General features: G+C 62.9%; 1 protein-coding gene across 1 annotated transcript in view; it reads left to right on the top strand.

Moving 5' to 3' along the window:
• Nucleotides 1-23,732, top strand: part of GRM7 (glutamate metabotropic receptor 7) — a 205,752-nt gene that overhangs the window by 100,036 nt on the left and 81,984 nt on the right. The window lies entirely within an intron of this gene.

Here is a 23,732-nt window from a genome sequence, read left to right as displayed (position 1 = left end):
GCTGGAGCCCTCGGCCTGGGGGAGCCTCTCCTCCCCCAGCAGGCAGGGGCAGATCCGCAGGATCTGGGGCTCGCTGGGGACTCCCTCGTGAAAGCCAACGAGATCAGGGACGGGGGGGGACGTTTGCCCTGGCAGGAGGGCTGGGAAGCGGCCAGGAGAGGGGAGGGAGGTGAGCAGAGGGGGGCTGCAGGGCAGCCGTGGGCTGGGGGCAAGCTTCTGGGAGGGCTGCTTCTGGGAGGGCTGCTTCTGGGAGGGCTGCTTCTGGGAGGGCTGCTTCTGGGAGGGCTGCTTCTGGGAGGGCTGCTTCTGGGAAGGTTTCTCACCTTTGGCTTTTCTCTTCCCAAACCAAACAGCCCCTGGCTGGCAGCAGCTTAGGAGTTGCCTGTTGGTCTCTTCCTTCTTTGGTCCTGCTCAGCTGCTGGCTGGGGCCATACCCTGCTCCCCCAGGCTGAGGAGGAGCCTCTCAGGGATCCTGGGCTGTCACCCCAAAGGCAAGGGGCAGCAGCCCCAGCACAAGTGGCATCATGAGGAGGCATGGCAGGAGGTGGCACCGAGGGTGAGGTGGAGCTCGAGTTTCTCTGGTTGTGGGGAAGCCAACCAGGCAAGCAGGGCTCCAGGGAGCAAACACCACAGGGGCACAGAAAGGGTTGGGCTGGGAGGGACCTTGAAGGCCATCCAGTCCCAACCCCCCCCTGCCATGGGCAGGGACAGCTCCTGCTTGCTCTGTCCCATTGAGGACACTGAACTGCTGGAGCAGGTCCAGAGGAGGCCACAGGGGTGGCCAGAGGCCTGGAGGTGCCACTGCCCCCACCAGGGGAGCTGGTGCTGGATGATCTTTAAGGTCCCTTCCAACCCAAACCTTTCCATGAGCCTCCCCCAGCCAAGGCTGCTCAGGGCCTCATCCATCCTGGTCCTGAACGCCTCCAGGCAGGAGGCAGCCACAGCCTCCCTGGGCAACCTGTGCCAGAGTCTCCCCAGCCTCCCTGTCAGGAATCTCTTCCTCACCCCCAGTCTCAGTCTGCCCTCTCCCAGCTCAAAGCCCTTGCCCCTCATCCTGGCACGCCTGGTGCCAGCCCCTGCTGCAGCCCCAGGGCCTGGAGGTGCCAGCCCCTGCAGGATGCAGGTTGTGAGCACCTCAACCATTCTCTCCCAGGGCTGCTCCTGGGGTTGTGCTTCACCTCCCCAGCAGTTAGCTGCATGGTTGGGTTGGAGGCTTTGGTTTGCTGGAGAAAAGCCTTTTCCTTGATGCCTTTGAGCACCTCAGCTGCTGAGCACAGCAAAGGTCCCTCAGGCCAGGAGCTGAATGCCAGCAGCTTGGGCAGGGAGGGAGTGCTGGAAGCCAGGCACCAGCTGCAGGCTCCTCTCCCAGCTCTCAGGGCTGTGGGGCTGCAGCTTTACCTCCTCTGACATTCACATCTTGGTTTCTTTCCTGCTCTCAGAGCATGGACACTGAAGGGGACCCAGGCCACAGGAGCAGGCTGGGGGAGGGGACCCCCTCCATGGGGAGAGGACCTCCTGTGTGAAGTCTCCTGCTGGTATTGCGAGCAGCTCTGCTGTCCCAGGAGAGCCTTGTGGCCTCCAGCTGCTCCTCTGCCGTGGTCATGGATTGCAGACTGATCAGAGCTGGAAGGGAGCTCTGGAGAGCTCCAGCAGGGCACCCACAGCAGCTTGCCCAGGGGCCGGAGGGGGGTTGGGAAGCTCTCCAGATTGATCTGCTGGCCACAGCCTCCTGAGCGCTCCCCAGGAGCCCACTGACCTTCATGGCCTCAGGGGCAGCTTGTTTTCCCCTGGGTCTCTCAGGTCCTTCCCCTCAGAGCAGCTTGGCAGCCTGCTGCCCCCTGCACCTGAGCTTGCTGAGGCTCCCCAGCCCCCAGCCTGGCCGAGCAGAGCCTGCTGCCCGCCCCGCAGCTCCCTGTCCCGCCCCGCAGCTCCCTGCCCCGCAGCTCCCTGCCCGCAGCTGCCCGCCCTGCCCCGCCGCTCCCTGCCCGCCCTGCCCCGCCGCTCCCTGCCCCGCCGCTCCCTGCCCGCCCTGCCCCGCCGCTCCCTGCCCTGCCCCGCAGCTCCCTGCCCTGCCCCGCAGCTCCCTGCCCGCAGCTCCCTGCCTGCCTGCAGCTGCCTGCCCTGCACGCCCGGGGAGCAGCCCGAGCAGGGCTCGCCTGCGGCTCTGCAGGTCGCTGGAGGGTGTCTTGCTCAGACAAAAGCCAGGCTGAGCTCCTGCCAGGAGCTGGTGCCTGGGAAGTAACAGAGCTGGGGTCACAGTTGCAAGGCTTCAAAGGGGGAGGAACAATGAGCGTGGGCAGCGAGCTGCAGAGGACAGGCTCCTTGCCAGGCTTACACCTGCAGCTGGGGATAATTCCCCAGCAGAACATTGCTCTCCTGCTGGGGCTGCAGGCTCCCTCTGCCCTGGCTCTGCTCAGCACCCCTGCCTGTGCCTCCGGCCTCAGGGGTGGGCCCCATCTCCCTGTCCCTCTCCAGCCAGAGAGGAGGCTTCGCCTTGCTTGTGTCCTTCCCCAGGTAGCATGGAAAAGGGGGCTGGGGGCAGGAGGGGGAGCTGGGGGAAAGGAGTGCTTTGCAAAGAGCCTGTGCTGGGGTGGCCACCTGGGTGCCCTGTCCTGGACCTGTCCAAACTCAGCTCTGAGTCAGCCAAGTCACAGAGCATAGAGCTGTGGCAGCAGAAAAAGTCCTCCTTGGTCATCCAGTCCCAGCCAGCAGCCAACCCCCCCATGGCCACAGGGCTCCTGACCACCTCCAGGGCTTGGGGTCTCCACCACCTCCCTGGGCAGCCTGTGCCAGTGCCTGAAGGGAGAAGGGTTTGGCACCAAGGGTGGTGAGAGCCTGGCCCAGGTTGCCCAGAGAGGTGAGAGAGTCCCCAGCCCAGCTGCTTGAGTCTCTCTCCCGCCCCAGCAGCCTCTCTCCCTTCTTCCCTTTCTCTGCCCTTTGGGAATGCAGAGAGGCTCCTGGAGAGCCTCTGGCACTCCTCTGGTGCCCAGCCCTGAGCCTTGACTTCCAGGTTGGACAAAGGTGTGGGATGTTGATTCAGATTGAGTGCTGATGGCCCCAGGGGCAGGATAACCAAGCAAACCTTCACCTCCCTGCTCTCCAGGAGCAGGGAAGGGCCCTGGGTGCTTTCTGCCCCAGCAGCACTGCAGGGACTGGCAGGGCAGCCAGGAGCTGGCTCTGTTGTCACCAGTGCCACAGCAGCAGGCACAAGAGGCTGTGAGTGGGGGTGGGAGAGGCCCCAGCTCTGTGTTTCATCCAGAAGCAGTCCCTGAGGTGCTGCTCAAGGCCTTATTTTCCTCCCCTTCCCTCCAGCCTCTCTCTACCCAATAATGGGGATAAAAACACCAATTTCCTTCCACCTGAAACAAGCAGCAGCCTGAAAGCAGCCCAGCAACAGCCAAGTGCTGCACTGCTGGGGGCTTAGGGGGAATTCAGTGTGATTGCTGCAGATTGCTGCTCCTGAGGGCTTGGAAGCCTTTTGAAGCCTCAGGGGAAGGATCTGCTCCTTCTGGAAGCTCTCAAGCCGTGGGAGGCAGGACTGGAGGGCCATGGGCACTGCTCTCCTGGGCCAGGGCACCTGGGGAGATGCTCTGAGGGTTTGCAGGGTTTCACCTGGAAAAGGTGGAGCAGCTGGTTGGGCATCTAAGGTGTGTTCAGAGCCAGTGCAGTGACTGAACCTCTGCTTCACACAGCCCTGGCATGGGGGGGTTGGAAGGGACCTGTGGAGATCACCCAGTCCAAGCCCCTGCTAAAGGAGCACAGTGCCCGGGGGGGGGTTGGAAGCTCTCCACACCAGGAGACTCCACAACCTTTCTGGGCAGCCTGCTCCAGGCCTCCAGCAGCCTCACAGCAAACAACTTTCTCCTCCTGCTCAGGTGGCACCTCCTGGGTTCCAGTCTGTGCCTCCTGCCCCTTGTGCTGTCCCTGGGCAGCACTGAGCAGAGCCTGGCCCCAGCCTCTTGCCCCCCACAGCTCCTTCAGCTCTTGCTGAGCATTGCTCAGCTGCCCTCTGGGGCTGCTCCTCTGCAGGCTCTCAGCCCCAGGGCTCTAAGATCTTGGTGATTGGTTCTGTGGCCTCAGAAAGGAGAGGTCTGGGGACCTCCATGCTGTGAGCTTCCCATCCTCAGCCACGAGAGCAGAGCTCCTGCTGCTGCTGCCTCCCCTTGCAGAGCACAGAGCTGGCTGCAGTGCTCCAGATGTGGCCTCCCTAGGGCAGGGCAGAGAGGCAGAACCTCTTCCTTTCTGATGTTTCCCTCAGCTCTGGAACAAGAAGTTCCCAGGGAGCTGCAAGCTTCCCTCCAGTGCCTCTTTGTGCAGTGGGAGTCCTTCAGCTTACCCCAAGGGCAGGCTTGGAGGGGCTGCTCCTGCATGAGGGAGTCAGCCCTGGCTGAGGAGCTTCCAAACTCCCTGCAAGGACAGGAAGAGTCCTCTGAAGGCTCCCAGCTCTTGGCCTGAAGAACTTCTCCTGTGTCATCATTCCATGGTGGGACTCAAGGGAGCAGCTCCTAATGAGCTGGGGAGTGGCAGAAGCCTTTTCCTTGCCTGTGGTGGGACCTGCTGGTGCCAGTGGTGTGAAGCTGGAGTGGGGCTGCTGCAGCACTGTGCTCCTGCAGGTGCTGTTCAGCTCCAGCTGGTGGGGGCTGAGGAAGCTGTGCCCCCAGCTGGAGCAGCTTTGAGGGTGAGTGGTGGCAATGACATTGGTACAGCAGCTGGGAAGAGAGCCCAGAGGTGTGCAGGGACCTGCTCCAGCTCTGCCCCCTGGAGCCCTACCAGCTCCTGGAGAGGCTGAGTCTGTGCAGGCAGAGCTCTGGGTGAGGGTCTGCAGCTCCTGGAGAGGCTGAGTCTGTGCAGGCAGAGCTCTGGGTGAGGGTCTGCAGCTCCTGGAGAGGCTGAGTCTGTGCAGGCAGAGCTCTGGGTGAGGGTCTGCAGCTCCTGGAGAGGCTGAATCTGTGCAGGCAAAGCTCTGGGTGAGGGTCTGCAGCTCCTGGAGAGGCTGAATCTGTGCAGGCAGAGCTCTGGGTGAGGGTCTGCAGCTCCTGGAGAGGCTGAGTCTGTGCAGGCAGAGCTCTGGGTGAGGGTCTGCAGCTCCTGGAGAGGCTGAATCTGTGCAGGCAGAGCTCTGGGTGAGGGTCTGCAGCTCCTGAAGAGGCTGAATCTGTGCAGGCAGAGCTCTGGGTGAGGGTCTGCAGCTCCTGGAGAGGCTGAATCTGTGCAGGCAGAGCTCTGGGTGAGGGTCTGCAGCTCCTGGAGAGGCTGAGTCTGTGCAGGCAAAGCTCTGGGTGAGGGTCTGCAGCTCCTGGAGAGGCTGAGTCTGTGCAGGCAGAGCTCTGGGTGAGGGTCTGCAGCTCCTGGAGAGGCTGAATCTCTGCAGGCAGAGCTCTGGGTGAGGGTCTGCAGCTCCTGGAGAGGCTGAATCTCTGCAGGCAGAGCTCTGGGTGAGGGTCTGCAGCTCCTGGAGAGGCTGAGTCTGTGCAGGCAGAGCTCTGGGTGAGGGTCTGCAGCTCCTGGAGGGGCTGAATCTGTGCAGGCAAAGCTCTGGGTGAGGGTCTGCAGCTCCTGGAGAGGCTGAATCTGTGCAGGCAGAGCTCTGGGTGAGGGTCTGCAGCTCCTGGAGGGGCTGAATCTCTGCAGGCAGAGCTCTGGGTGAGGGTCTGCAGCTCCTGGAGGGGCTGAATCTGTGCAGGCAGAGCTCTGGGTGAGGGTCTGCAGCTCCTGGAGGGGCTGAATCTGTGCAGGCAAAGCTCTGGGTGGTGTCTCCAGCTCTGCCTCTTCCCCAGCAGCTGGCTGCAGCTTCCCAGCTCTCAGAGGCATGCAGCTGAGCTGCAGCAAGGAGAACAGAGGTTGATGGCAGCCTGGTGTCGTGCAGCTCTCACCAACAGTGTGCAGAGATTAGGAGGTTGTTGGACATCTCCCAGGGGGAGCTTGGGGACTGCTGCCTGGAGTTGTTTGGAACTGGCAGGCAGCAGAGAGCTGTCCCTGATAGCTCTGTCATGAGCAGGTAGGGCTCAATGGAAGCCCAGCAGAGAGGGGAGGCTGCTCCTGCTGCTGACTGTCTCGGGGTCCCTTCAGCTGTGAGCTCCATGCCCGGCTGCTGCAGCTGCCATGAGCCAAGGGCAGAGCCAGGCCAGGGCTGGATGGCAGCAGCCCCCAGAGGGTTCCTCAGGGCTGCTTCAACCATGAAGGCAGTGGAGGAAACAGCATTTAGCTGCAGCCTGCAGCAGGGCTTGGCTGCAGCTGGCTTCTCCCTCGCCCTCAGGAGGAGTCTCTGGGTGCTGGCCTCAGCCCTTCACCTGGAAAGGGTTGGGAGCTGTGGGGAGGAGCAGGAGAAAGGGAAGCAAAGGAACCAGGAGATACTAATGGGATGGAAGCTGGCTCCAGAAGTAGCCAGGTCATGGAATGGGCTGGGTTGGAAGGGAGCTCAAAGCTCAGCCAGCCCCAGCCCCCTGCCATGGGCAGGGACACCTCTCACCAGCACAGGCTGCTCAGGGCCTCATCCAGCCTGGTCCTGAGCACCTCCAGGCAGGGGACAGCCACAGCCTCCCTGGGCAGCCTGTGCCAGTGTCTCCCCAGCCTCACTGCAAAGAATCTCTTCCTCCTCTCCAGTCTCAGTCTCCCCTCTCCCAGCTCAAAGCCTTTTCCCCTCATCCTGGCACTCCCAGTCCTTGTCCAGAGTCCCTCCCCAGCTCTCCTGGAGCCCTTCAGGTGCTCTGAGCTCTCCCTGGAGCCTTCTCCTCTGCAGGCTGCACAGCCCCAGCTCTCCCAGCCTGGCCCCACAGGGGAGGTTCTCCAACCTCTGATCACCTTGGTGGTCTCCTCTGGCCCTGCTCCACCAGCTCCCTGCCTGTGCTGGGGACTGCAGAGCTGCCCCAGCACTGCAGGGGGGTCTCAGCTTGGGGACACAATCCCCTCCCTGCTGCCTCAGGCTGCGGGGGAGCAGCCCAGGGCCTCTCTGAGGTCTTGGTGAGGCTGCTTTCTGGGCTCTCCTGCTCTGCTTTGTGTGAAGGCTGCTGTGCAGGAGGGCTGCTCCCATCCCCAGGCAGTGACTCTGTTAGCAGGAAGTGATTGCAGCAGATTTCAAATCATCCTCTCTTAAAGAGGCTGCAGAAGGCTTTTTGTCTTCCCCAGGATCAAAGCCAACCCCACCCCAAGCAAGCCAACAGCACAACAATGACTGTGCTGCCTTGATCTGGTGCTCAGGGGAAAGATCTTCTTCCTAGTCCCATGAAGCAGAAAGATTTTTAGCCCCAAAGCCACAGGGGCACCCAGGACACAGAAATCTTTCTGTTGGCCATGATGCCCAGGGAGGGGCTTGAGGCTCCAGCCCTGCAGACAGTCAAGGGCAGCCTGGCCGTGGCCCTGGGCGGCCTGGCCGTGGCCCTGGGCAGCCTGGCCGTGGCCCTGGAGCTGTCCCTGCTGCCTGCAGGGGGGTGGATAAGATGACCTTTGAGGCTCCCTTCCAACCCAATGCAATCTATGAATCCTCAGAGGCCTTTTCCAACCTCAAAGGTTCTCTTATTCCATGGGCAGGGTGCAGTTGGACTGGATGGTCCTGGAGGTCATTCCAGCCTTAATGAGTCTCTGGCCATGGTGGTGTTGGGTTGATGGTTGTGGACTGGATGACCTTGGAGGTCTTTTGCATCCTTCTTGATTCTGTGATTCTGCAGGCAGGGTGGTGCTGGGCTGGTGGCTGGGCCTGAGGATCCTGGAGGTCTTTCCAGCCTTAATGAGTCTTTGGGCATGGTGGTGTTGGGTTGATGGATGTGGACTGGATGACCCTAGAGGTCTTTTGCATCTTTCTTGATTCTATGGGCATGGTGGTGTTGGGCTGATGATTGGACTGGATGAGCTCAGAGACCTTTTCCAGCCTCAGTGGTTCCATGGGCATGGTGGTGTTGGGCTGATGATTGGACTGGATGAGCTCAGAGGCCTTTTCCAGCCTCAGTGGTTCTGTGGGCATGGTGGTGTTGGGCTGATGATTGGACTGGATGAGCTCAGAGGCCTTTTCCAGCCTCAGTGGTTCCATGGGCATGGTGGTGTTGGGCTGAGGATTGGACTGGATGACCTTAGAGGCCTTTTCCAACCTCAGTGGTTCCATGGGCATGGTGGTGTTGGGCTGATGATTGGACTGGATGAGCTCAGAGGCCTTTTGCATCCTCCATGACTCCATGGCTCTGTGTCCACATTGTTGTGGTATTTTCCTCAGGGCAAGCAGGCTGGGGGTGGGGGATGCCAAGCTCCTAGCAGGGAGGTGATGGTGGGGAAGTGAGGGGAGGGAGCCAGGAAGCCCTGGTGGAGCAGCTCCTGATGAAGCAGCATGGGCCAAAAACGTTGGGCTGCCAGGGCTAATTTCCCTGATGAGGCTAATCCCAGGGAATGATACTCCTGGAGGACAAGATGCTCCCTGTAGCTGCCTCCTCTCTGCTGAGCTGCTCCTGAGGGTGGGTAGTTTCCAGAAGTCATCTCCTCAGCCTGCTGAAGCCTCCTGCTAAGCTGAAGCTAGATGAGAGCTGCTGCAGGGAGCTGAGCTGCTCTGTCACCCCCAGCCTCCCTCCCAGGTGCTGTGCTGGCTGCCAGACAGAGAAGGGAACAGCAGCCAGAGCCAAATCCTGAGCTGTGTGGGGGAGAAATCCACCTGAGGGGTGGGGTACGGCAGGGAGCACCTCAGCTGCCTCTGCATTCCTGCTGCTCCCCATTGGGGTCCTGCTCTCTGCTCTGGAGTGCTGCTCCTGGAGGAGGGGAAAGGAGGAAACCACCACCAGAATGTGCTCCCAGCTTGGCTCCTGGCAGCTGGCATCAGATCCTGCCCAGCCCCTCGGATCCTGTGCAGAGCCTGGGGCCTCCCCACACCTCTCTTGTTGCTGCCAGGGGGCTTGCAGGCAGGTTGTGAGGCTCTACCAGCAGCAAGAGCCCAGAGGCCAGGTCCCACTCTCATCTCAACTCTCACACAAGTAAAATGGATACAAATAGCTCCCTGCACCAGGGCAGGTGAGGAGCTGACCCCTGGAGAGCAGCTCTGTGGAGAAGGATCCAGAGTGCAGGTGGAATGAGTTCACCATGAGCCAGCACTGTGCCCTCAGGACCTCTAAAGTGTCCTGAGTGTGGCCAGCAGGACAAGGGAGGATCTCCTGCCACTCTGCTCTGCCCAGGGAGGTCACAGCTGGAGGCCTGGGGCCAGTTCCTGGCCCCCCAGTTCCAGAAAGACAGAGAACTGCTGGGTAGAGTCCAGGGGAGGCTACAGAGATGTTGAGGGTCTGGAGCAGCTCTGGGAGGAGCGAAGGCTGAGAGCCCTGGGGCTGAGAGCCTGCAGAAGAGCAGCCCCAGAGGGCAGCTGAGCAATGCTCAGCAAGAGCTGAAGGAGCTGTGGGGGGCAAGAGGCTGGGGCCAGGCTCTGCTCAGTGGTGCCCAGGGACAGCACAAGGGGCAAGGGGCACAGAGTGGAAGCCAGGAGGTTCCATCTGAGCAGGAGGAGAAAGTTGTTTGCTGTGAGGGTGCTGGAGGCCTGGAGCAGGCTGCCCAGAGAGGTTGTGGAGTCTCCTGGTGTGGAGAGCTTCCAACCCCCCCTGGGCATTGTGCTGCTGGGCAAGCTGCTGTGGGAGCCCTGCTGGAGCAGGGGGCTGGGGCTGGGTGAGCTCCCTGCTGGGATTCTATGAAGCAGGAGTTTGCTCAGGTCAGTGTTGCTGTCTCACAGGTTGCAGGGGGACCTGCTCATGACCTGTGTCCCAAAAGCTCTTTGTTTTGCCCAGGGAGGTGGTGGAGCTTCCAGCCCTGGAGGTGTGCAGGAACGCTGTGGCCATGGCACTTGGGGCCATGCTTTGGTGGCCATGGTGGGGTTGGGCTGCTGGTTGGCCTGGGTGATCTCTGAGGTGTTTTCCCACCCAGACAACTCCCTGACTCTGATCCCACTGCCCTAACAGCCTGCAGGCACAAACCATTTCTTCAGACTGCCTCCTGCTCACACAGCAACCTCCTCTCCCTGCCCCTCCCACAGCTCTGCTGCTTTGCCCTTCAGTTACAAGAGACAACAAGAAAGTCAACCCAACCCCAAGCCAAGCCCAGGAAGCTGCTGCCCCCTGCCCTGGGCTGTGTGGAGCAGGAGGCTGGTGCCTGAGCTTGGTAGGAGGCTGGGTCACACTGGCAGCACCCTGGCCAGCTCCCTGGCCGCCAGCAGCCAGCAGCCCCCTGGCCTGCGGCCGGCAGCACCATGGGCAGCTCCCTGGCCGGCAGCAGCCAGCAGCACCATGGGCAGCTCCCTGGCCGGCAGCAGCCAGCAGCGCCATGGGCAGCACCATGGGCAGCTCCCTGGCCGGCAGCAGCCGGCAGCACCATGGGCAGCTCCCTGGCCGGCAGCAGCCAGCAGCGCCATGGGCAGCACCATGGGCAGCTCCCTGGCCAGCAGCAGCCGGCAGCACCATGGGCAGCTCCCTGGCCGGCAGCAGCCAGCAGCGCCATGGGCAGCACCATGGGCAGCTCCCTGGCCGGCAGCAGCCAGCAGCGCCATGGGCAGCACCATGGGCAGCTCCCTGGCCGGCAGCAGCCAGCAGCAGCCGGCAGCACCATGGGCAGCTCCCTGGCCGGCAGCAGCCGGCAGCACCATGGGCAGCTCCCTGGCCGGCAGCAGCCAGCAGCGCCATGGGCAGCACCATGGGCAGCTCCCTGGCCGGCAGCAGCCAGCAGCGCCATGGGCAGCACCATGGGCAGCTCCCTGGCCGGCAGCAGCCAGCAGCGCCATGGGCAGCACCATGGGCAGCTCCCTGGCCGGCAGCAGCCGGCAGCGCCATGGGCAGCTCCCTGGCCGGCAGCAGCCGGCAGCGCCATGGGCAGTACCCTGGCCAGCTCCCTGGCCGGCAGCAGCCAGCAGCCCCCTGGCCTGCGGCCGGCAGCACCATGGGCAGCTCCCTGGCCGGCAGCAGCCAGCAGCGCCATGGGCAGCACCATGGGCAGCTCCCTGGCCGGCAGCAGCCGGCAGCCCCCTGGCCTGCAGCCGGCAGCAGCCCGCAGGGCTGTCAATAGCGGCTGAAGCTCCTCTTGCTTATCTCCCCCGAGGGCATGGGCAGAGCTGGCAGGGCTGGGCTGGCAGTAGCTTGTGTTTCGAACCCAAGCCACTCTCCCTTTCCACTGGCAGCTCTGTTGGGAGGCTGCTGCTTGTCTTTAATGGACTCCAGTGAAGTGGTTGAGGACATCGGAGAAGGGAGCTGGGCTGCAGCTCCAGAGGGCTGCTGCTGGCAGGGGATACTGAGAAGTAGGAGCTGGAGCGTGGCAGCAGCACATCCTTCTGCTACTGCTCCAGCTCCCTGCCTGGGGCTCACCCGAGCCCTGCCTTGAAGGATTCCACTGCTGTAGTGAAAGGGAAGTGGAGCTGAGCAGCACAGCCCCGCAGCAGGGCCACGGAGCTGGAGCAGAAGTGATCTCCCTGATGACAAAGCAGAACAGGACAGAAAGCAGTGGAGAGGATTAAACCTCTCCTGTCCTCTCTTCCTCCTGCCACAGCTCCCCAGCACATTAACCACAGCAGCTGCTGGGCAGATAATGCTGAGCTGGGAAAGGGGATCCTGGCTGTGAGCTGCCCTCCTCCTGCTCCCAGCAGCAGCCCTGGGCCTTGTGTTGGGTTTCTGGTTCAGGAGTGGAAGGATGACTTGAAAACGTTTCAAACTGTGCTCCCCTTCCACAAAGGTTGTCTTCAAGCCAGCAGGGTGCCCAGGTGGCCAAGAGGGCCACCAGCAGCCTGGCCTGGATCAGCGGTGGTGTGGCCAGCAGGAGCAGAGACCTGAGTGTCCCCCTGGACTCTGCACTGGGGAGGCCACAGCTTGTAATGCTGAGTCCAGTTTGGGGCTCCTGACTCCAAGAAGGACATTGAGAGGCTGGAGCAGGGCCAGAGAAGGGCTACAGAGCTGGGGGAGGGTCTGCAGAGCAGGGCTGGGGAGGAGCAGCTGAGGGAGCTGGGGGTGTGCAGCCTGCAGCAGAGGAGGCTGAGGGAGACCTCAGTGCGCTCTGCAGCTCCCTGAGAGGAGGCTGCAGCCAGGGGGGGTTGGGCTCTGCTCCCCAGTCTCAGGTGATAGAAGGAGAGGAACTGGCCTGAAGCTGTGCCAGGGGAGGCTGAGGTTGGAGAGGAGGAAAAGTGTCTTTGGTGCAGGAGTGGTGAGGGCCTGGCAGAGGCTGCCCAGGGAGGTGGTGCAGTCCCCATGCCTGAGGGTGCTCCTGAGGGGTGTGGCCATGGCAGCTGGGGCCAGGGCCTGGTCATGGTGGGGTTGTGCTGCTGGTTGGACTGGGTGATCTTGGAGGCCTCTTCCAACCCTGACTGTTCTCTGGTGACAGAAGGCTCTCTGTGCTTGTTTAAGTAGCTGTGAGGATATTCATTGCATTATTGAACTGTGGCCAAAGGGAAAAATGTCTTTTCCTCCCCAAGCTCAGTGCCTTGAAGCAGAGCCTGCATCAATATTCCCTCAGCCCAGGCAGAGGACTTTGGGCATCTTTGAACTCTGCATTTGCTGGGAGCAGCAAACAGTGCTTCGTGTTTCTGGTGCTCTGGATGGAGGCAGCAATCATCAGGATGGGAAGCAGCAGCCTTTGATGTGAGAGTCCGTGGGGAGGCCAAGGGGAGAGTCTCAACAACCCTGAGAGATCACAAAGCATGGCTGAACAGCTCTGGAATCCTTCAGACCTTGCCTTGAGTTTGTCAAGGAGAAGATCTTGAGCTGGGGTGGGAGATGTCACCGAGGGCTGCAGAGTTGGGGTGAGATGGGAAATGGCCTCAAGCTGCACCAGGGGAGGCTCAGGTTGGAGAGGAGGAACAATCTCTGTGCTGCAGGAGTGGTCAGGGGCTGGCAGAGGCTGCCCAGGGAGGTGGTGGAGTCCCCATGCCTGGAGGGGTTCCAGAACCCTGTGGCCATGGCCCTTTGGGCCATGCTTTGGTGGCCATGGGGGGGCTGGGTAGAAGGTTGGCCTCAATGATCTTGGAGGTCTCTTCCAACCCAAACCATTCTGTGAGTCTCTGATCTGCCTTCCATTTGACCATCCTCTCATCACTGCCCCTTGCTGCTGTCCTGGTAGCCTTATGGAGAGCTCTTCAAGGACTCAGCCCTGGAGGGTGCTGGGCAGGAGGAGTCCTTCCTGCTCAGGCAGTGTGCAGGGCAGGCAGAGCAGTTCCTGTGTGTGGTTGAAGAGGGATTCCTGAGTCACCTTAACACTGCTCTGAGTGTAGTTTGTGGTCCTGCCTCTCATCTGTGACACAGAATCACAGAGCCACTGAGGCTGGAAATGACCTCCAGGGTCATGGAGCCTGACCTTTAGCCTGGCACAAGTCCACCACTATACCATGGCCCTCAGCACCACATCCACACAGTGCTTCAACCCTTCCAGGGAGGAGGACTCCACCACCGCCCTGGGCAGCCTGGGCCAGGGCTTAACCACTCTTACTGTGAAGGAATTGTTCCTCATGTCCAACCTGGCTCAACCTGAGGCTGTTTCCTCTCCTCCTGTCCTTGTCACCTGGGAGAAGAGACCAAGCCCAACCTTGCTGCAAGGTGGTGGTTGCAGGGACATCAGAGGCACTGTTTGCCAGACCCCAGAGCAGCAGCAGCAGCAGCTGGGCACTGCCAGGTGAGCTCTGCAGGCAGTGGCAGTAGCAGGAATCCTTCTCCTTTTCCCCTAAGAAAGGAGTGGTCCCTTCCAGCCCAACTCCCTGGCCTGGCTGCTGAGGCAGAGCTGTGGTGCCAGGGGGATGCCCAGCTGGGCTGGCAGGGCTTGGAGGGGGCAGGAGCAGCAGGGTCTTGGGTCTGAGTGAAGCTCTGTGTGAAGGTAGCTCAAATCATCCAGCTGGCAAGTGGGGCAGTGCCAGCCTGCCTGGCAAGTGGGGCAGTGCCAGCCTGCCTGGCAAGTGGGGCAGTGCCAGCCTGCCGGGCAAGTGGGGCAGTGCCAGCCTGCCTGGCAAGTGGGGCAGTGCCAGCCTGCCTGGCAAGTGGGGCAGTGCCAGCCTGCCTGCAGCCTGCCTGGCAGAGCCTCTGCAGGTCACTGCTTTGTGGTTTCAAGCAGAGGGAGCTGAATGCTTCCCAGAGGTGCTGGAGGGTGAGCAGGTGACGTGGCCAAAGAGAAGCCTCCTGGCAGACAGCAGCAGCAGGCTGGAGGGATGGGAGGCTGCTTGCTGCTCCTCCCAGAAGGTGAATATTGAATTTTTCATGAAGGAGCTCAGAATTGAATGATTCTGGTTAGATGTAAGGCAGACAGAAGTGCCTGGTGACAGAGACCTCAGCCCTGATGAAAGGCAGAGGCAAAGCAGCCAGAGCTGGGCATTGAAAAGAGATCACAGAGCCCCAGCCTGCTGTGGTCTGGAGCTCAGCCAGCCCCAGCCCCTGCCCCAGCAGGGCTCCCACAGCAGCTTGCCCAGCAGCACAGTGCCCAGGGGGGGTTGGAAGCTCTCCACACCAGGAGACTCCACAACCTCTCTGGGCAGCCTGCTCCAGGCCTCCAGCACCCTCACAACAAACAACCTCCTGGGTGCCAGTCTGTGCCCAGTGCCCCTTGTGCTGTCCCTGGGCACCACTGAGCAGAGCCTGGCCCCAGCCTCTTGCCCCCCACAGCTCCTTCAGCTCTTGCTGAGCATTGCTCAGCTGCCCTCTGGGGCTGCTCCTCTGCAGGCTCTCAGCCCCAGGGCTCTCAGCCTTTGCTGCTCCCAGAGCTGCTCCAGGCCCCTCAGCATCTCTGCAGCCCCCCCTGGCCTCTCCCCAGCAGCTCCCTGTCCCTCTGGCCCTGGGCAGCTGGGATTCAGTGATTTTGTGGCTGTGGCAAAGGTTTCCTCTCCCCTTGTGCCTCACTTGTGTGTCCCAGGGGCTTTCCATGCAGCAGAAGCTGAGGTGCTGGGGGTTGGTTCTGCTGCTTCCTCCTTGCTGTGGGTTTCCCATCCCCAGCCACGAGAGCAGAGCTCCTGCTCCTGCTCCCCAGGCTTGTGAAGCCCTCTCCCTGGAGGTGTTCAGGACCAGGCTGGATGAGACCCTGAGCAGCCTGGGCTGGTGGGAGCTGTCCCTGCCCATGGCAGGGGGCTGGAGCTGGGTGAGCTTCGAGCTCCCTTCCAACCCAACCCATGCTTGGATTCTAAGTGGTGTTTTCATCAGTCCTTCCCTGACCCTTGCAAGCCTCCACCTTGCCTCTCATCCTCTTTTCCCCTTCCCTCATCCCTCTCCAGGTTTGATCTTCCCCACCCCATCACCCCCTGGCCCCCAGCTTCTCCGCTCAGGTTTGAAGCAGATGCCTCTGGTTGGCTATCAGCAGCATCCCAGGAGACAGCCAGAGAGCCTCTGTGTGGGAGGGCATTTGCAAAGCTGCTCTGGAGAGCCCCCAGGGCTGGTGGTGTAGGAATGAAACATGGCTCAACAAAGGGAGAGCTGAGAGCGCCTGGGGCCCCGGCGTGGGGGGCAGAGGCAGAGCCATGACTCACCAGGGCGCTGCAGCACAGCCAGCTCAGCCTGCTGGCCAGGAGCTGGAGCTGCTCACAGCGCTGGGCAGGCAGGGCTGAGCTGGGCAGCTCTGGAGGCAGCTCAAGGGAAGCCTTTCACTGCCCTCAGATCAGTGTGGAGGACCCAGCAGGCTGCAGAGGGCTGACAGGAAGGCTGTGGATGGTCTCCTCCTGCCCCTCTTGCTGTGCAGAGGGCTCTGCCTGGGGCTGAGAAAGCTCACTGTGAGCCTGGGCAAACTCCTAGCCATTGGTCTGCTGAAGTCACCGAGCTGGAGGATATCTGAGGGCTCTCTGGAGGTGTTTCCAGAGTGCTGAGCCCAGTTCTCAGCTGCCCAGTTCAAGAGGGACAGAGGCTCACTGGAGAGAGGGCAGAAAAGGGCTGGGAAGCTGCTGAGGGGCCTGGAGCAGCTCTGGCAGCAGCAGGGGCTGAGAGCCCTGGGGCTGAGAGCCTGCAGAGGAGCAGCCCCAGAGGGCAGCTGAGCAATGCTGATCAAAGCTTCCAGGCTGGGTGGCAGGAGGCTGGAGCTGCCCAGGAGGTTCCCTGTGCACAGGAGGAGAAACTTCTTTGGTGTGAGGATGCTGGAGGCTCCTCCTCCTGCCACCACCCTGGAAGTATTGATCAGCATTGCTCAGAGCATTGCTCCTCCCAGAGCTGCTCCAGGCTCCTTTGTAGCCCTCTGCTGTGCCCTCTCCAGCAGTTCTCTGTCCCTCTTGAAGTGGGGAGCCCAGAACTGCCCCCAGCCCTCCAGCTGTGGCCTCACCAGGGCAGAGCAGAGGGGGAGGAGAACCTCCCTCGCCCTGCTGGCCACACTCTGCTTGATGCACCCCAGGAGGTCATTGCCCTTTTGGCTCATGGGGACCTTGTTGTCCCCCAGCACTCCCAGGTCCTTCTCCCTGGAGCTGCTCCCCAGCAGGTCCCCCCTCAGCTGTCCTGCTGCAGAGGGTTGTTCCTCCACGGGGGCAGGACCCTACCCTTGCCCTTGCTGAGCTTCATGAGGCCCTGCCCAGCTCTGCAGCCTGCCCAGCACCGCCTGAGGAGGTGGCAGCCACTGCTCCCACTCCAGCTGCAGCCAGCAAGGCCCAGGTGAGGCAGCAGAGCCTCTCTGCTAATCCACAGCACTGCACGGATCTGAGGCTGTGCCCTCAGTTCCTGCTCCCAGCAGGCCAAACCCTTCTGAGCCTCCAAAGCTTGCTTGCTGTGCAGCAGGTTTGCTGGCTGCTCATCCTCTGCTAGCTTGCAGCCTGAGCTGCCTGAGCTGGTGGGGGTGTGGAGGCAGAGCCCAGCCTCGATCCCCCTGCTGCTCCCCCGGCCAAAGGAGAGCTGCTGGAGCCTGCAGGCCTGCAGCAGGGCAAAGAGCCACCCCTGGAAGAGCAGAGGAGCTCCTGCTGGTAATGAGAGGAGCATTCAATTAATGCCAACAGCATTTAATTAGCAGGAAAATTAACTCCAGGTTAATAACCTGAAGTGCCTGCAGCCCTGCCCCTGCAGTGGGCTGCTCCAAGTGCAAGCTTCAGGAGGTGCAGAGGGGATGGAAGGGCTGGGTTGGAAGGGACCCCAGAGCTCAGCCAGCTGCAGCCCCCTGCCATGGGCAGGGACCCCAGAGCTCAGCCAGCTGCAGCCCCCTGCCATGGGCAGGGACCCCAGAGCTCAGCCAGCTGCAGCCCCCTGGAGCAGTGGTGGCTGCTGGCCCAGGCACAGTTTGTGCTGAGGAAGCCTTTGCTGCTCCTGAAGCTGCCCAGCCAGGCCTGTGGCCAGCCCAGGTGGCACTACAGGGCCAGCTGCAGGGAGGAAATGCACTTGCTGGGCAGGGGCCAGCTCTGGAGCCTGCTGCAAGCTCTCAGGAGGTCGCTGGTGGAGATGTGGCAAAGCCTCCCCTGGAGCAGCAGCTCTCAGGCACTCCAGCAGCTGGAGCAGGACTGTGCCTCCCAGCCTGCAGGCACAGCTCTGCTCTCCAGGGCACAGAGGGCTCCTGGCACTCAGGGAGCAGGGCAGGAGGCAATGGCCCTGGTGTGCCCCAGCCCCACGCTCTCCTCCTCCCAGCTCAGCAGTGCTTGGGCTCTCCTGGCTCAGCTGAGGGGATGCCAAATCCTCTGCTCCTGCCTCAGCCCTGTGCTCTGGCCCCACAGCTCGCTCCCTGTGCTCCCTCACTCGAAGCCCAGGAGATCACAGAAGTGTCAGGGCTGGAAAAGGCCTCAGAGCTCACCCAGCCCAACCAGCAGCCCAGCTTTGTGCCCCCTTGGCAGCCCTGAGGGAGCCTTGTGCCCCCTTGGCAGCCCTGAGGGAGCCTTGTGCCCCCTTGGGAGCCCTGAGGGAGCCTTGTGCCCCCTTGGCAGCCCTGAGGGAGCTTTGTGCCCCCTTGGGAGCCCTGAGGGAGCCTTGTGCCCCCTTGGCAGCCCTGAGGGAGCCTTGTGCCCCCTTGGCAGCCCTGAGGGAGCTTTGTGCCCCCTTGGCAGCCCTGAGGGAGCTTTGTGCCCCCTTGGCAGCCCTGAGGGAGCCTTGTGCCCCCTTGGGGGCCCTGAGGGAGCTTTGTGCCCCCTTGGGGGCCCTGAGGGAGCCTTGTGCCCCCTTGGCGGCCCTGAGGGAGCCTTGTGCCCCCTTGGCGGCCCTGAGGGAGCCTTGTGCCCCCTTGGCGGCCCTGAGGGAGCCTTGTGCCCCCTTGGCAGCCCTGAGGGAGCCTTGTGCCCCCTTGGCAGCCCTGAGGGAGCCTTGTGCCCCCTTGGCGGCCCTGAGGGAGCCTTGTGCCCCCTTGGCGGCCCTGAGGGAGCTTTGTGCCCCCTTGGCAGCCCTGAGGGAGCCTTGTGCCCCCTTGGCAGCCCTGAGGGAGCCTTGTGCCCCCTTGGCAGCCCTGAAGGAGCCTTGTGCCCCCTTGGCAGCCCTGGGGGAGCCTTGTGCCCCCTTGGCAGCCCTGATCTCTTCTTGGGTGGAGAGAAAAGAATGAGCAGAGAGATTTGCTTCCCCAAGTGTGCCTCGAAGCTCTCTCCTCCTCCCTGCCCACTGTGTCACTGCTGTCCTCTGCAGCCCTCCCCCTCAGAGGCACTGCCAAGGCTCCCCTGGCCCTGGCAGCTCCTGCCATGAGCTGAGGGAAGGCTCCAATCCTGCCTCACCCCTCCAGGAGAGGGGAGGGAGGGGGAAAGAAGCCAAAGCCAAACTGCAGCGGATTCAGTAAGCTGGGAACAGCCCCAGCTGCAGCTGGAAAGGCTTCCTCATTAGAGCTCATTTTGAGGCTGCAGTCTGTAATGAGTCAGGAGCCAGAGGAGGCAGCACTAGTGCTGAGGGAGGGGGAAGTAGCTCTGCCAGAGCAGCAAAGCCCCAGGCAGCCTCCTCAGTGACAGAGTGGAGCTGCAAGGGGCAGGGGAGACCAAGGCATGGCACAGGGCACACAGGCTGGGCAGGGGCAAGGCTGCAGGAGACTGCTGCTGGCCAGGCAGCCCAGGCCAGGCTCAGGAGGGGCTGGCTGGGAGCAGCCAGGGCTCTGTGGGAGGGGAGCAAAGCCCTGGGGGGGAGAGGGGGCTGACCCTGCCCCCCACTGCCCACTCAGCTCTGCTGGCAGCTGAGGGGCAGCCAGCCAGCAAGCTCCCCCAGCAGGCAAAGGTTTGGTGCTCAGCTGCCCTCGGGGCTCCCAGCCTGGGCTGCAGGCATCCAGCTCGGACTCTGTGTGCCTGAGGTGAGTGGAAGAGGCTGCCCAGGGGGCTGGCTGAGGCTCCATGCCTGCAGGTGAGGCTGGGCAGGGCTCTGGGCTGCCTGCTCTGCTTGGGGATGTCCCTGCTGAGTGCAGGGGGCTTGGGCTGGGCGAGCTCTGGGGGTCCCAAGCCCTTCTGTGACGCCAAGGCTGTGTCTGAGGAGCCCAGGAGGAGGCCAGCAGCAGGAGCAGGGACTGCCCCACCTTGAGTCCTGGGCTCAGTCCTGGGCTCCTCACTCCAAGGACATCGAGGGGCTGGGGCCAGGGACAGGACAAGGGGCAGGGGGCACAAACTGGAACCCTCCACCTGAGCAGGAGGAGGAAGTTCTTTGGTTGAAGGCTGCTGGAGCCCTGGGGCAGGCTGCCCAGGGAGGTGGTGGAGTCTCCACCTCTGCAGAGCTTCCAAGCCCAGCTGGATGTGTTCCTGGGGGAGCTGCTGTGGGTGCCCTGGCTGCCCTCAGCCCCTGCCCTGGCTGCCCTCAGCCCCTGCCCTGGCTGCCCAGGAGGATGAGGATCCTCTGCCACCCCTGGGGTGTGAGGAGGGCTCCAGAAGAGCTCTTTCTGTGGTGGATGGCTGCAGCTGCATTGCCCCAGGGGAGGCCAGCTGGGGGAGGTGAGAGAAGGCAGTGGGAAGGTCCTTAAGCAAAGCTGTGCCACCATGGGACCCTGCAGCAGCCAGGGAGGAGGTACCAGGAGTTCTTGGCCCTCTGTTAGCAGCTTCTCCTCTGTGGGCAGGATGAGGCCTGAGGTGGAGGTGGGAAATGAGAGAGCAGCTTAGCACAAACCCCATTCCCTGCTGGGCAGCAGGTTCCTCTGCTGTGTGGGCAGCAGGAAGCTGTCCCTGGCACAGAAGGGTGCAGTTGCCTGCTCCAGTGTAGCTTTACTCCTGGGGCACACCTGATGAGCACAGCTAGCTGAGGAGGCTGAGCAGAGCTGGCTCAGATGCCAGCCCAGCCACACACCGCTGCAGCTCCCAGCTGCTGGCCTAGGCAGGGACTTCCCTGCCCTGGGGAAGCAGGGGGCTGGCTAAAGGAACCACAGCCTGGCCCAGAGCCTCCTCACAGCCAGAGGAGGAGGGCAGTGAGGATGAGCAGGGGGCTGCAGAGCCTCCCCTGTGGGGCCAGGCTGAGGGGGCTGGGGGTGTCCAGCCTGCAGAGGAGACCCCAGAGCTGCATTTCAGTGTCTGCAGGGCAGCTGCAGGCAGCCTGGGGAGGGACTGCTCAGAAGGGGCTGTGGGGATAGGATGAGAGCAATGGTTTGGGGCTGGGGCAGGGCAGAGGTAGGTTGGGCATCAGGAGGGAGCTCTGCACAGGGAGAGCCTGGGACAGGCTGCACAGGGAGGGGGTTGAGGCTCCAGCCCTGGAGACACTCAGGCTCAGCCTGGCTGTGTCCCTGGGCAGCCTGCTCTGGCTGGAGCTGTCCCTGCAGGGGGGTGGCCAAGATGCCCCTGGGGTCCCTTCCAGCCTGATCCAAGCTGTGGCTCTGTGTTTTCTTCTCCTTCTTCCACAGAATGAGGTTTGGGAGTCCAGGCTCCAGGCTCCCCAGGCTTGAGCCAGAGCCCAGCAGGGACACAGAAATGGGCAAGAAATGGAGCAGAGCCCAAGGCCTGCTCCAGGCCTTTGATGTCTGTTTGGTTCCTTCCCCAGTTCATTCCTCTCCCTTGGGCAGCCCCAAACTCTGTCAGACTCTTTGATGTCCTTCCCCTGGTGCAGTGGGAGGTTTGCTGCTGGGGTTTGCTGCACAGAGCCTGCAGCTCAGGCTTTGCTGAGCATCCTGCACCCCTGGGCAGGGCCACCCTGGCTCCCTGCTGGGGGCTGCTCAGGGCAGATCAGAAGCTCTCAGTGCTCCAGGAGCTCTTAGCTTTGCTGTTTAGGCTCAAACAATCCAGGGGTCACCTGTGCTGGAGCTGATCCCTTCTGGCACTGCCAAACAATCCTGACCTAAAGGCCTGATTGGGGCTGGGCTGGGCACCCCCTGAGGGCCAGAGGCTCTCCAGGAGCCTCTCTGCACTCCCAGAGGGAAGAAGGGAGAGAGGCTGATGGGCTGGGAGAGAAACTCCAGCAGCTGGGCTGGGGAGAAGAGCAATGCCATGGGATGGAGACACAGAGACACAACCCAAGAGCCAAGCCCAGCCCTGAGGGCAAGGAGGGCACCACTGGCACCACTGATGCTGGGGGCAGGCACTGGGCAAGGCCCAGCCTGGGCTCAGCACCAGATGGGAACCAGAGGCAGGAGCTGGATGGAGGAGCACAGGGCTGGGGCTGGAAGGCAGCAGGGACAGAGTGCTGCTGGCACAGCAGCCAGGGAAGGAGAGGCTTGGCCCTGGGCAGCCCTCAGCTGGCTCCTGAAGATGCCCTGCAGGGGCTGCAATCCCTTGGGGGGCACTTGAGGCTCCCCTGGCCTGCCTGCTGCTCCCCACAGCTGCCACCTCTGCCTTCCTGCCCCCCAAGGGGTGGCACAAGCTGTGGCAGTGCCCTTGGGGTGGGCAGCAGCAAGTGTGAGGCAGAGGCTTTGTGCAGCCCAGGCCTTGGCAGGAGCTCTGCCCTGAGCTTCTCCCTGCTAGGAGCAGCCCCTGGCTGTGCCAAGCTGCCCTGAGCTTCAGCCAGGAGCTCTCTGAGCAGAGCCTGAGCTGGGCAGTGCCAGCCCCGGGCAGAGCCTGAGCTGGGCAGTGCCAGCCCCGGGCAGAGCCTGGAGCTGGGCAGTGCCAGCCCCAGGCAGAGCCTGGAGCTGGGCAGTGCCAGCCCCGGGCAGAGCCTGGAGCTGGGCAGTGCCAGCCCCGGGCAGAGCCTGGAGCTGGGCAGTGCCAGCCCCGGGCAGAGCCTGGAGCTGGGCAGTGCCAGCCCCGGGCAGAGCCTGAGCTGGGCAGTGCCAGCCCCGGGCAGAGCCTGAGCTGGGCAGTGCCAGGCCTGGGCAGAACCAGCAGGACACAACCCTGGGGTGGTGCTGGGCAGCAGGAAGGCTTTCAGCTCCCTGCCAGAGCAGGAGCAGCTGTGCCAAGCTGAGCCCTGCCAGGGCAAGCCCTGGGCTGCTTCCCTCCATCAGGGGTGGGCTGGGAGGGGAGGGGAGGGGAGGGGAGGGGAGGGGAGGGGAGGGGAGGGGAGCCCAGCCCAGCCCAGCCCAGCCCAGCCCAGCCAGGGCAAGGGAAGGGGAGGGTCAGAGGGGCTGCAGGCTCAGCTTTGCTTTGGTCCAAGCCCAAGGGTCAGCCTTGCTCGTTGCCCTGCCTGCAGCCTCCGGAGCAGGGCAGCCAGGGGTGGGGGAAGCCTTTGCAAGCCCTCAGCTGCTCTCTGCCAAGGAGGAAGCCCTGGGGGCCCCCCCTGGCTCTGTGTGGTGCTCCCAGCACCCCAACTCAGCCTCCTGGAGGCAGCTTTTGGCAGCTGCTGGTCACTGGGATGTGCTGCCCAGGGAGGTGGTGGAGTCACCGTCCCTGGAGGTGTTCAAGGGGAGATTGGATGTGGCACTTGGTGCCATGGTCTGGTCGTGAGGTCTGTTGGGACAGGTTGGACTCGATGGTCCTTGGGGTCTCTTCCAACCTTAGTTACTGTGAGACTGTGTAAAAGTAACCTATTAATCACAGCTAATTGAGGGTTGCTCTTAATGAGCAGCAGCAGCAGAGCTTTCAGCAGGGGCTGCTGCTGGCAGGGGCTGCTGGGGAGATGGAGCATCTGAAGGGGCACCGAGGGGACAGCAGTGCTAAGCTGTCTCTGCTACCTGAGAATCCAACCGAGTGCTGCTCAGGCAAGGAGAGGCTGCTGGGGAGCTGCAGGCAGGCAGCACAATGTCCTTGGTGCTGCAGGGGAACCCAGGGCAGCAGAGGACCAGGGGGCAGCCCTGGAGACTGCAGCGCTTGGAGGGCTGGATACAGCCCCAGCCCCTGAGGAGCAGGGCTGGGGGCTCCCTGTCTGTCCCCCCTCCCCCAGCACTCCCATGCCTGGCTGCTGGAGCTGGCCCAGGGCAGCTGGAGCTGGCCCAGGGCAGCCCCTCTGAGCAGGGGCACAGCTGGGGCTGGCAGCAGCCCAAGGGAGGGCAGCGAGGGGCAGGGCTGGGAGGCTGAGCCCTGCTGGGGCACGGGGGGGTGGGCTGGGGGGCAGGGGTAAAGGCTTGGGGGGCAGGGGGTGGTGGTTGGGGGACACAGCTTGGTGGGGTTGGGGGCAAGGTTTGGGGGTGGGGGGGCAGTGGTTTGGGGGTGGGGGGGCAGCGGTTTGGGGGTGGGGGGCAGTGGTTTGGGGATGGGGGGCAGCGGTTTGGTGGGTTGGGGGGCAGGGGGGGGATGATCTGTGGCTTTCTGCTCCTCTCTGCTGTTCTCCATCTCCCTAAGCCCTGCCCCTGCCCAGCTCAGGCTCTGTGCCAGGGGGAGCACAGCCCCACAGCTGCAGGAAGCTCTCAGGAGGCTTCCTAGGAGCACTCAGTGCTCTGCAAGCTGCCAGCCTGCCCCCAGCCAGGGCTGCTTCCCTCTGACGAGGGCCTTCCCTCCCCTCTCTCCCCTCTCTCCCCTCTCTCCCCTCTCTCCCCTCTCTCCCCTCTCTCCCCTCTCTCCCCTCTCTCCCCTCTCTCCCCTCTCTCCCCTCTCTCCCCTCTCTCCCCTCTCTCCCCTCTCTCCCCTCTCTCCC

Source organism: Dryobates pubescens, chromosome 1 (genome assembly GCF_014839835.1).
Source record: "Dryobates pubescens isolate bDryPub1 chromosome 1, bDryPub1.pri, whole genome shotgun sequence".
Lineage (NCBI taxonomy): Eukaryota > Metazoa > Chordata > Aves > Piciformes > Picidae > Dryobates > Dryobates pubescens.
Note: the sequence above shows the minus strand (reverse complement) of the source record. Positions and strands in the feature narration are given on the sequence as shown.